Source organism: Ostrinia nubilalis, chromosome 17 (genome assembly GCF_963855985.1).
Source record: "Ostrinia nubilalis chromosome 17, ilOstNubi1.1, whole genome shotgun sequence".
Classification (NCBI taxonomy): domain Eukaryota; kingdom Metazoa; phylum Arthropoda; class Insecta; order Lepidoptera; family Crambidae; genus Ostrinia; species Ostrinia nubilalis.
Genome location: NC_087104.1, coordinates 2,248,460 through 2,261,566, shown reverse-complemented (window position 1 = coordinate 2,261,566; position 13,107 = coordinate 2,248,460). Strand labels below are relative to the sequence as shown.

General features: G+C 37.3%; 1 protein-coding gene across 1 annotated transcript in view; it reads right to left on the bottom strand.

Moving 5' to 3' along the window:
- Positions 1-13,107, bottom strand: part of LOC135079825 (pupal cuticle protein 27-like) — a 363,223-nt gene that overhangs the window by 167,629 nt on the left and 182,487 nt on the right. The gene's annotated exons all lie outside the window — the stretch shown is intronic.

The window sequence follows — 13,107 nt, the reverse complement described above, 5'->3', positions numbered from 1 at the left end:
AAACGTAGAGTTGGGCGGTGATTTGGCAAAACTATAAGTTTAAATGCATACTTTATGTAAAGAAATGTAGGTACCGACAATGTAATGTAAAATGTTAAAGTTGTTAAATAAACTTTTATTATTTTTTGTATTTTTTTTTTCAGCTTATCCAAATAATAATTTTATATTATTTTTATGTTTTATAGAGCACTTTTACACAACTCAACTAAACCGGTTTATTCCAAACTACAATACGATTATAAACTTTGTCTTATTATAAATAAGAATTGTTTTCGTTGGCATAAAACAAGTAGGTATTTCGTAATGACAAATGCACTGTATCTGTAATATGGTAAGGATTTATCAACAGTGTGAATAATAAAATAAACCTGCCCACTTAAGGCGGTTAAAAACCTTCCGTAAACAAACGTCTGAACTTACTACGATACGAAAATAACATACTAACTGTAACTTTATTTACAACTAGCGGCCGCCCACGACTTCGTACGCGTGGATCTCGTTTTACCCCCTTAGGGGTGGAGTTTCGTAAAATCCTTTCTGAGGGGATGCCTACGTCATAACATCTACCTGCATGCCATATTTCAGCTCGATCCGTCCAGTGGTTTGGGTCAGTCAGTTACCTTTGAGTTATATAAGAAGTTCTCCGCTATTCACTAAATGCCTACTTATACTTACTTAAAAACTGAGGATTTACATACGGTTTACAGTAATAGATAAAGTAGGTACATAATTCATTAAGAATGACATATTAATCTTTGGTTAACAGACCGAAAGATTATACAGGGTGTTAGGGAAATGGGTATATGAGCCGACACTAGCCCATGTTAACATGGTCATATAAATGGTTTGGTGAAGTCAGAAAATTGATATCTTCATTTTAATTATTTTAATTTTCATACAAATCGGATTTTATAAAATTTATTTTGTATGAAAATTAAAAAAAATAAAATGATGATATCTAATTTCTGACTTCACCATACCATTTATATGACCATGTTAACATGGGCTAGTGCCGGCTCATATACCCATTTACCTAACACCCTGTATACGCGAGCGAAGCTTATGCCGTCAGCCAAAAGCTTCTTACCTATAAATCGAAACAGTTCTCAATCTGTAGTCGCGTTAACTTATTCACTGGATCTACCAATTGATAAGCAAGAGGCGCTTAATATCATAATAACTTCCATCCAATTAACTGCATAACTAACAAGACAAAAAATATCGACAGCCGAAAAAAGTCGAAACCTGTTTCGGAGTCAACGACCGGGCCATTTGTTGATAAACTAGTTTTATACTTTGATGCACTTGTGAGTAATTTCATAACTAACTAGCTGTGCCCGCGACTTCGTCCGCGTGGAATAATGACTTTGGGTAGGCACTTTTAATAATTTAGTCTAATTATTTTACAAATAGCTTTTGCCCGCGACTTCGTCCGTGGAGAAGTCGAAAACGTTCTCATACGATTATTTTTAAATGTTTTAACGTTATTATCTAAATGTTTGAATACTTTTAAAATATAAAAATCAGGTTAAATAAACATGAAAATATTTTTTTCTTATATTTTATGAATATGCAGCTCGGCCTTTGATCCGGTGAAAGTTACTCGGTGGTATTATTTTTTTACAACGAAATCGAAAACTACACCTACCGCAGTATTATTGGTAAACTTTTTTTTATATTTTCCTACGGGTGCTAGAATTACCAAGTTTCCAGCATGCCACTGGCCGTGGGAGAAGGAGCTTTTCCTCAAGACTACTCCCACTACCTCAAGGGCCTCCGCCAAAACTCTCGCGCGAAAATGAGTTTATGTATACAGCGCAAGCAGGTGCCCGCGGCATGACTTTCATGCATTACTATGCATTGTTGGGCGAGCGCACGCAGCGGGCACCCACTCCGAGGTTAAGTGGAGGCCCCTAGAGTATGGTAGTCGTTAACATGACGTCATGATTTTAAAAAAATGCACTAATGAGTAATTAATATCAACTTTGAAGCAAATCACCACTAAAATAACTTTCTACCCCTTTTTAACATAGTTAGGGCGTGCATTTCACTAAAATACGAAACACGTCTTCCATTAATTCTGTTATAGAATGCTTATGCAAAATTTTAAGTAGGTAGATTGGACGAAGGAATCTCGTTATTTCATACAAACTTTGCCCCTCCTTTTTACCTCCTTAGGGGTAGAATTTTGGAAAATCCTTTCTTATCAGATGCTTACGTCATACAAAGAACACACCGTCCAAGTTTCAGGTCTTTACGATCAGCGGTTTAGGCTGTGCATTGATCCATCAGTAGCGCGCGTAGTACTTGATCATTATTTTGCTGCGATGTGATTTTAAAACTGCGATATCTCCTAAGATATTTATTGAAATCGAATGGTGTAAAGGGCAAGAATGTTTAAAATTAAATACTTGTGGTGAATAATTTATTTATTTGGATAAGGATTAATATCATGTTTATAAAAACACCTTCGCAAATAATGCATTATTTTAAAACAGATTTTTTTTGCATAAAAATGGTTACTATGAGCCAACCTTAAAAGATAGACATATGCTACCGCGGACTTTTTTAAAGAACTTTTAAAGGGGAACAATCCTGTCATACATAATTTTTGCGAAACTTTAACCGTTTACGCAGCGTCAGCTCTCAAAAGGAAAAAAATCACTGATTTGAAATATTCTTGATTGGTGCTCCGCTCCTATTGGTTTTAGCGTGATGATAAATAGCCTAAAGCCTTCAGGAACTAACGGGCTATCCAACACAAAAAGAATTTTTCAAATCGGTCCAGTAGTTCCTGAGATTAGCGCGTTCAACCAAACAAACAAACAAACAAACAAACAAACAAACAAACAAACTCTTCAGCTTTATAATATTAGTATAGATTGCTTTTCCTGCTGCAGTTGGTTTCGGGGTGTCATAATTGATGTAGCGGGACGTCTAGCAAGGTGGACAGATGACCGATTGATGTTACAGATGTCCGACAGGTGGACGGATTACAGTAATCCGATTACTTTATATTGGGTGTAGGAAGACGTTGGATGCAGTCTGCTTCAACTTCTTCTCAATTTGGAAAAGAAGTAAGATTAATAAATGAGGAGTATAGAACTCCTCATTTCTGAACGAACTCAAACGAACTAAATTCGCTGACATAGCCCGGTGGACTTGCTAGTTGAAGTAGGGCACATAGTACGCAGAACTGACGGCCGATGGGGTAGCAGGGTCCTGGAATGGTTGTCATTTACCCCGGCAAGCGTAGCGTGGGACGTTCACCTACAAGGTGAAAAGGTGACGTCATGAAAGATTTGCAGGATGACGCTGCATGCAGGCCGCTTCCAATCGACTGAAACTAGATATCATTATTGGGGAAGGCCTATGTTCGGCAGTGGACATCCTGTGGCAGAAATGATGCTAATAATTATGACAATGATGAATTAAGTTCTCTAGAGAAATTTCCAGGTCCACCTGAATTTCAGGTAGGTATTCACCAATATCTCCGTAGCGTGTGGTCCCGTAGTAATTGGACTCTCTTAAAGCCTGGTACTGGGTTCGAATCGCAGGTGAATCACAAAGTAATTTTTGTTTCGAAGTTTTCCAGTTTGCAATTCGCTTAAATCCATACTTCGGAAGTTAAATAATATAGATAATAATTTTGAGACGTACGAAACGATTCAAGGCTATACCTGATACGACAAGTGGCAGTTTCCGTCATACAAGTATGACACGCGTGGAATTCCTAAACCAAACTAAAAATAAATACAATATAGCTCTGATTAGATAAAGAATCTAATCATTCAACAAAAGCTTGATTAACGGAAACGATCGAGTAACTTTAAATCGATTTATTCATCGAATGATATCGATGCACTTGATAAAAATCGTGAGCTTTTGGCAACTAAGGTTATCCGAACCACACTGATTTGATTACAAACTTATTTTTTATTTATCAATGGTTTCTGAACCTTATCTTTTACATCATAAGACCTCGTGATATGTTTTTTAAATTGGCAATAAATCTTCAATACTTAAAAGCCGTTATTCATCTCAAGAGTAATTAGAAGTGACAGGTTATGCATGTTCGCATCAAAACAAAGTAAAGATGACCAGCAATTGTAGTCAGACCTATGATGTACGTGAAATTGTTTCAAAGAGCCGGTCATGTTACAGTGGTTGCTATGTTACGTACAGATTGGAACGCGTTCCAGATTTCATTTTGTCTGGCGGACTGTCACAGAACTACTTGATGGATAATAAGAAACAATTAGATATTTGTAACAAAGATGTAGGATGTGTGGTGACCTGAATGAAGAATGTACTGTCTAAAAGGAAATTTTCAGTTCTAGCCTTTTCATTTTATGCATCATCATCATGATTAGTTCATTGGGTCTCCACTGCGGATGACGCCCCTTTCTAATTTACCAGAAGCAAGTGGAGGATTTAGTCTGCATAGGCCCGCATTTTCAATACACGTAATAAGAAAAGAAGAACAGAAAAACAAGAAATGTAAGTGTATAGAAACGGGTAGAACCTTGCCCTTCATAAGCCTCAATGGTTCATTAGATGAGAGATTAAACGTAATGGAACGCGACTTTCTCAACTCGGAGGGTTTAGGTTTGATTCCCAGGAGTCAAACATAATTTGAAATCACTGCGTATTAATTCCTTTTGGTTAAGAGTTGAGACATAGCAGGACGCAGTCTGGCTATTCGTATCTATGGCCAATTCCTCACTTCTCCCGCAACATAACTCTGCCCTAATGATTGATTTGGTATTAATCATCAATGCCGATAGAAGCATAATCTATAAATGTTTTATTGTTGTGTTAATTGCGATTTATCATTGTTATATTGATCAGTATTGACTCCTCAAGTTCGGTGTGAACATTTTAATGATAAATGATTGTGATAAATTTTATGATTATTATTCGTGGTGGAAGCTTGTAAACGCTTGATTAGTCATTAATAATGTACAATTATTATTATTTTAACAATGATTACCGACTACATTGTCCAAACATTTTGTATGTTTTATTATCATCTATTATAATTATTACCTATTTGTCCGATAGATGGCGCTTATCATTTTTAGATGAATTTGTAAATAATAATAATAATAATCATCATTTATTTGCCTTAAATAGGTGGTTACAGAGTAGTTCTTATTTGATTAGATATAATGTTACTTAAGACCTATTTAGTCATAGACTATGACATGCAAATATACAGAATGGTTACAGAGTGCCGCGGTGTCTAGATTTTTGAATCCAAAGAAGAATGCAGAGTATTGTTTTTTGAGTCTCGAGCTATTGAAAAATATTAGTGAATAATTTTCAGTAAGTATCTACTTTTACAGTTTTCATTTTGTTATGTAAGCAAAGTAGGTAGGTACCAAGTTACCTTTTGGTTGACCATACCAAAAAGTCGAATGAAGAAGTTTAATTTAATGTATTACTTTACCAACAACGTAACCTCATGAGTATAATAGGTAGGTGTGTCGCAAATAAATAATAACTACGACTTTAACTAATAAGACTTTTTTTACTTTAACTGTTAAATTATGACATTTATATCAGTAGGCCAATGACCTGTCCGTTTGTCAATGTTACAACCTCGAGAACACCGTTAAAACGGACTTGTCAAATAATCAGATGTAGATAATTTATGTACAGCTAGTCGGTGTCAAATGGTTAGTGACACCCAAAGTAGCCAAAAAGTTCGCAACACGTCTTTGTTACAATGAGGGCTATCGTTTTAGCGCTCACCAGTTGGCGCCACTGTAGAGTAAGGTCCTGTCACTTGCTAGTAGCGAAGACAGTGGCACCAACTGGTGAGTGCTAAAGTGGTAGGAGGACTATCTATCGCATTTGAACTCATCAAGATGGCGCCACTGTAGAGTAAGGTCCTGTCAATCGCCAGGGGTGCCAACTGTTGAGTATAAAAACGATAGCCCTCATTGGATTAAGGTTGTTGGCAATTTTTGCCCACTTTGTGTGTCACGAACTATTTGACACTGACTGTACAGTGGACAGCGCGTCAGTTTTTACATTTTTGTAGCAAAATAGCTCCTTTTACAACGACATAAGAAGCCACAACATTTAACTTGATGTGCCTTTTTGTCTATTTTGTTTTATGAATGACTCTTTTTTCGCGTTAGACATGACTCACCAATCATATCTTTAAACTGCTTTTAATGTTTATTTTGGAAGTAATTAATAACTTATGCAGAACATTAATTTGAATTGACTACTAACTAGTTTCTAACAAAGGTGACTTGAGTATCTTCCGCTGCTTCTTAGCAACAAAATTAAATGGTGTTGTCCCAAAGTGGTGATAGAGCAAGCTATAGGTTTAAGTTCCCTAGTTTGTATGATGGTTTTAAGTAAGCCATCTGAACGTTATACAGGATGTTCCAAAATTAGCACGTCACACTGACACTGGAGGAAGCTGAGTCTAAGACGCATCGAACAAGCTTAATTATGTCCTTAAAAAAGGTTCATAAGTTTTAAGATATGACCAATTTTATTTGTTCATTTCCATAAAAAGTTGATGAGTTTTGAATTAAGACTCATAATTATTAGTTATTTTTAAAAATGGACTTTGTATACTTGTTAGATGCGTCTAGAGCTCATTTACCTCTGGTGTCAGTGTGACGTGCAAATTTTGGGACACCCTGTATTACTGCCCTTGTTGCTGGCAGTTTGGCCAGCAATCCTCTTTTGATATTTTTTATGGTTTTTTACTTTTTTTATATTGTTTTTGGATTTTGAAGTTGCTTTTTTACTGTCTCTTGTGCGGTCTAGTTTTATGTCTTGAGCAAATATACTGTTCTGGCCCTATTTTGGAATGTTTCCTTGAATTGCTTCTTGCATATTAATCACCACCAGTAGGCCTATCTCAGAAATATGCACTACAATAACAGCCCTGAAAATAGTCAGCATAGGACTGATAAAGAATTTGAATCTGATTGCAGCTCTGAAATTACTATATCCTACAGAATGCGTGACGTTTGGATAAAAATCTTTCACAGTAAACATTTATGTCAGTAACATCTTACGAAATAAAGTTACCAAAACACACTAATAAAGGACATAAAAGTAATTTGTAATCCATAAAAATGCCCAATAATTACTGCATAATTACACCCCCAATCCAAATTAATATAAAACTTTACAAGCCATAAAATTATGGATAATTAAAAACAAACATCGTATTTATGACGCCCACTAAAAATATGTAGTAATTGTAACTAGAGTTTAGTTACCTTAAAGCTTCCTAAAACATATGCAGTTAAAGTTCAAAATTCTAAATTTTTTTTTGGTGCCAACCAAGGACGTATTTCACTTTGAGCACCCGCCCAAATAGAACCTGCACGAATAGCACCTTAGAGCACCTTCGTTCGTTCGTTCGTTTCAGCCGAAAGACGTCCACTGCTGGACAAGGCGGGAGGTGCCTGGATGCGAGCGGCGCAGGACCGGTCTTTGTGGAAATCCTTGGGGGAGGCCTTTGTCCAGCAGTTAGAGCACTTATCGATATAAAAATAAAACTTAATTCCATTTATTTCAGGAATGGGCCAGATGCTATTCGTGCAGGTGCTATTTAGGCGGGTGCTCATAGTGAAATATGTCCAACCAAGTGCAAGCAAAGTCGGGTATTACGATTATGCTCATCAGGTCATGGTTCATTGCCATCACCTTGACTTGACTTCCGACGGTGGGTGTATTTTGAAAGCGTTCGTAATTTCTGAGATGCGCGATAAAGTTTACGTGTGGTCTGATTTCGAGATTTGCTAAGATTTTTAGGTTTGAATTGCAAAAGTGAACACAGTTTTTAATGGCCTTCAAAATGGCTCCATTTTACTTTCTCGTAATAGCAAGTAAGCAGGTAATATTATAATAAAGTGTCACTACAAAAATAAATAGATTAACCAAAAGATAAGAAATACCTAATAGTTATTTAGATTAAATGACTTAGCTTAGTAAGTCCTAGACTGCATCCCACTTAACATCAGGTGCGATTGTGGTCAATTAACTGCCTTGTTATGCATAAAAAAAGTCCTCAAAGTGACTAAAAGAAAACTTATAAAATAATGATAATATAAGAAAGTCGATCAAAATTTTAGTCGCTCTAGTCCAGATCAGAACCAGGCCAAAACATATCGCCAATTTATTGAATAGCAAAAAATTCAATAAACCTTTAATAAAAATTTAATAAGCCGCCCTTTGCGCACAAACGTTTACCAAAGTCGATCGATTCCAGAATACGTCCGCGCTCATAGCCCGCCCACCTATCAGCAAATAAACTATATTTATAATCGATATTGAGGCCAATAATCGGTCGTGTCGTGATCGATTATTCAGTAATCGCTACCGATCGTCAACCTTGGACGAGACAGAATTGGGTTCATCTTGATGAGGCAAAATGTGTTTATGTTTTGGAAAATTGAGAAGGTCATGTCAATACGCAGGTCTGGCAGGTCATAAGTATTAGAACCGCGGCACTAGTGGCGGGGACGAAGGCGCCGCCTCTTCGGACACGGATTGTCTGTTGTTGAGGATCGAGAGGAGTTCAGCTTCTCGGTTAGCTGGTTGATCTGGGGACAAAGCTTACTTATATTTTTAAACCGGCAGACAGTGGTGACTGAGTTTGTTGCGGCGCTTCTTCTCAGCACTTGCCAAATGTTTGTCTCGAAGCGCTGGTAGGGCAAAAAAAGAATGAGACATGTATAGGCTCCTTAAGAGCATTTGACGATTTGCAAGAACTAATTTAATTAGTCTAAACAAATAAAGATAATTTTGATTTTTTATTTTTTATTTTTAGGTGCAGAGCGTTTTAGAGCAAGCTTAAACGAAGGCGCAGACCACCGAGTTTTAGTTGGCCGATAGTTGGGCCCGATTCTAAGTTGTATGAAGAATCTTCCGATACCAAATCGGTGTAATGTGCGCACTTTCATACATTTTCACACTGACTCAACTATCGGCTTAAAAGTCGGTGGTCTGCGCTTAGGCTAAGGCCGCTATAAAGCTTTCGTTCCCAAGTTTTAGCCAAATGACGTCCACTGCTGGATAAAGGTCCTCCATTCCAAGATTTCCAAAACGACCGGTCCTGCACTACCCACATCCAGGTAAAAAGCCTATTTATGAGCTTATTTTGATAAGATTGATAGTGGAAACAATATCGTAATCATTAAAATTTAATAATTATTAAAGTAGGTAAGTAAATGAGTAAAAGTGATTTTATTGGTAATAAACCTAAGTTAATACATCCTAATAATCCTACTATCCTACTTAATATTATAAATGCGAAAGTTTGGATGTCTGGATGTTTGTTACTCTTTCACGCAAAAACTACTGAACGGATTTTGATGAAACTTTACAGTATTATTGTTTATAACCCAGAATAACACATAGGCTATAATTAATGACGATCTGTGACAAACGAAATTAGGCAAAAGCTATATTTCATAAGTTCTTTATGTAGAGTAGGCAGTACGCCTCTCCTATGTAACTAGAACGATAAACTTAACTTTGTACAGTTTGCACGTGCAGATCTGTGGAGATCATCGCATTTCATTGCAACAACTACGAGCAGTAAGTAGGTATAACGAAGCTATGACGGTAGGTATTATTTGGCTTCCAAAAAATCAATTAAGCAGCCACTAAAACAACACAGGTCAAAGATTTGTAAGCACTAATGCTGAGTTGCACCACCTAACTTTGACCGTAGCTTTAACGATATCCGGTGTTTTTCGTATGGAGTTTGACAGATTTTTGTCGTTTGTCAAAGTTAAAGTAAGATGGTGCAACCCAGCCTAAGTATCTGAATAGTCTTGATATGGTCCTGATAAATAAAGTATTTTTTTACTTTGACTCTCAAATTATTACTCTCGTATTTGTGACTTCAAAGTAAAGTCTCAGATAGAGATGACTCTCACGTACTCGTAGTAGGTTTCACTATCAATAAAAACATAACCCTCCTTCTGTCGCAGTCGGGTAAAAAGTTTGTTAATTAGGCTACTTACTCGTATGGACTTTATAAACCAACAAAATCCGATCTTTTTAGTCTAAAAAATATTTTAATCAACGCAAACATTATCAGTCTTGAATCCTACTGACACGCAATACCGCAAATTAAATTATCAAAGATATGGGATTACATTTTTTGTTGTACTTTTTATGTTTTGTTTTTTATTTGTATCTAATTCTACGCTGTATTTACATACAGCGTCCGGATTAGCCATCTTGTTACCAAGATGGCTAATCCGCATAGGTTTCGACACAAACTTCTAATTGTAAGTCTTCATCAAGGACGCTTACGTGACTGTGGTTTTTGTCATTAAATAGCAAAAAGGTTTGTTACGAATATAATCCATGCGATTTGCGAATTAAGGGTTATGTAATCTTATAAATGTTTTGAAAAAAAATGATCAGACTTTTTTAGATATCCCTATCCCTGCGCTTAAGGCGATTAGAGTCCTCAATCCGCGTCAAATGGACATTTTGTAAAGCCTACTCCTCTTTTACTGCTCGACAGAAATAGATGAAAATAATATATTTTATAACAACAGTTCAAGGACTACATTTGGCACGTTTGAATTTTCGCTACGTCTCTTTGTTGTGGATTAAAAAAAAATACGGGACATCTATTTTTTAATTCAATTCCCTACTCCTCCCAAACGGCTACGTTCATTTAAAAGATTTTTGCACGAAGTACTATCGATCTAAGACTAACTTTTTACCAATCTGTCTATTTCATACGGTACAATAAATAGTGTAGGATCAGTGGCGGCGTAGCATGGGTTGGCACCCGGGGCGATCACCCCCCCCCCCCCCCCCCCCCCCCGTCATAAGTCCAAAGGCACCCCTTGGTACCCCCCAGGATTTTGGGGTTACCTGCCGATTCGAATCGCAACCCCTCCCCCCCGTATCATGACATAGACCGCAGATTTGCCATGCAGATGCGCCAGTGAGTACTAATCTGCGCGACGCGACTTGTGTCACCCCCTGATGCTTGGCACCCGGGGCGGACCACCCCCACCGCCCCCCCCCTTACGCCGCTACTGTGTAGGATGAATGTAGATACTTACAGTTCGTTCGTTCGTTTCAGCCAAATGACGTCCACTGCTGGACAGAGGCCTCCTCTAAGGATTTCCATGACGACCGGTCCTGCGCTGCCCGCATCCAGGCTCTGCCCGCGACCTTCACCAGATCGTTGGTCCACCTAGTGGGAGGCCTGCCCACGCTACCTGTCTGGCCTGTCTTCCGGCCCGTGGCCCGTTGCCACTCGAGAACTTTTCTGCCCCAGCGGCCATCAGCTCTGCGAGCTATGTGCCCCGCCCACACTGCCACTTGATTTTAGCAATAACTGCGAGCTATGCCAGTCACTTTGGTTCTCCTGCGGATCCTACAGGCCATCACAATTATTATCTAACTAGCTGTGCCCGCGACTTCGCGTGAAAACCCGTTTTCGCAACATTTTTCATTGTTGCTCTGCACATATTACTCGTAGCGTGACGGTATAGCCTTTATATGGGCTATCTAACACTGAAAGAATTTTTCAAATCGGACCGGTAGTTCCTGAGATTAGCGCGTTCAAGTAAACAAACAAACAAACTCTTCAGCTTTATAATATTAGTATAGATTAAGTAGGTACCTCTGTGATCTAGTGGCTTTCCGCTTTATAAACCTGTCTTTGACCCAGAGGTCCCGGGTTTGATGCCATGGGTTTTCTCTGACTGAAGGCTTTTTCTAAGTCCGCGTGGTACGCATAACAATGCTGCAATAGCGCAACTATTATAAACTAGTAAATAAGATATCAAACTGTCTGCATGAACCATTCATGTAATTAGGTATTTAATCCATTTGCTTTTAAAATACCTACCACATTATTTCCAAATTATAGTTAAACGCGATTTATCCAACGAAGTTTAGTCTTATTACCTAATTATTAATAATTTTAGCCAGAAGATATAAACTTATACACATTCAAGCTCATTCACTGTGTTTATAAATTGGTAATATTACCTACGCTTTATTACATTTTAACTAAATTGCCTACCTAACTACCTTGGAACTTAGGTAAATAATTGGGCCAGATTATGAGGATGTTATTAGGTATTACCTATATTATCCAATTTTTTATGATGTAAAATAATGTAAGTAATAAGAAGTGCGTGAATAACGATGTTATGAGAGTTATGTCTTACACTTTGAAAAATAAGAAAGTAAATGTATGTAGGTTACTATTATTTTTTGCCTTGGAGGTGTCTGGATGCGAGCGGCGCAAGACCGGTCTTTGTGGAAATCTTTGGGGGAGGCCTTTGTCCAGCTGGTGGACGTCTTTCGGCTGAAACGAACGAACGATTATTTTTTAAATAAAAGCTTTTAAACCTATAATCAACTTCTATCTAAGTATGTAGGACTCGTAAGAAGGTACCTACTTACCTCGCCTTGTGCTTCGTGTACCTAGCTACCATGGTTTATAAGTAAAACAATCATTTTTCAATCAATCACATCGCTCGATTAATAAATTGCGTTTATTAAATGCTTCATTAATTTTTCACAAACGAAATAAGTATTTAATATTATAGTGATGTCTTCATATTCATGAAACTCAGGAAGCCCTAAAATGTCGCAAATCTTCAATAATATTTAGTTATCCTGTCAGTCTCTCTCTAGTCTTATTAAATAAGAAAATTAATCACAAACGTTCACATGAATACTAGAAATTTTCTAGTGATTATTTTTTATTTTATAGCATGAACCATAATAATTAAGGTAAAGAAAATGGAACATAAAATGGATAAAATCGACGTGTCTCGTTGCATGCTTAAAAAAACCACTGAACTGATTTCAATTAATTAATAAGGTTTTCGAGATAGTTTGGGCCTAGGGAAAATTTATATCCTACTAATTTTTATAGACATGCATGGAACAAAAACATTTTCCGAGGGCAAGCCGCGGGCAAAAACTATGCCTTATATGCTTGCTAATTACGTTGTTGAAATTCATTCGAACTGCAGCACTTTAGCGCCGCACACTCGATTTTAATTTCCAACTTAATTACTGCTCTATTTCGTCACTTTAGCGCACGAATTTGCACGAATTATTATGATT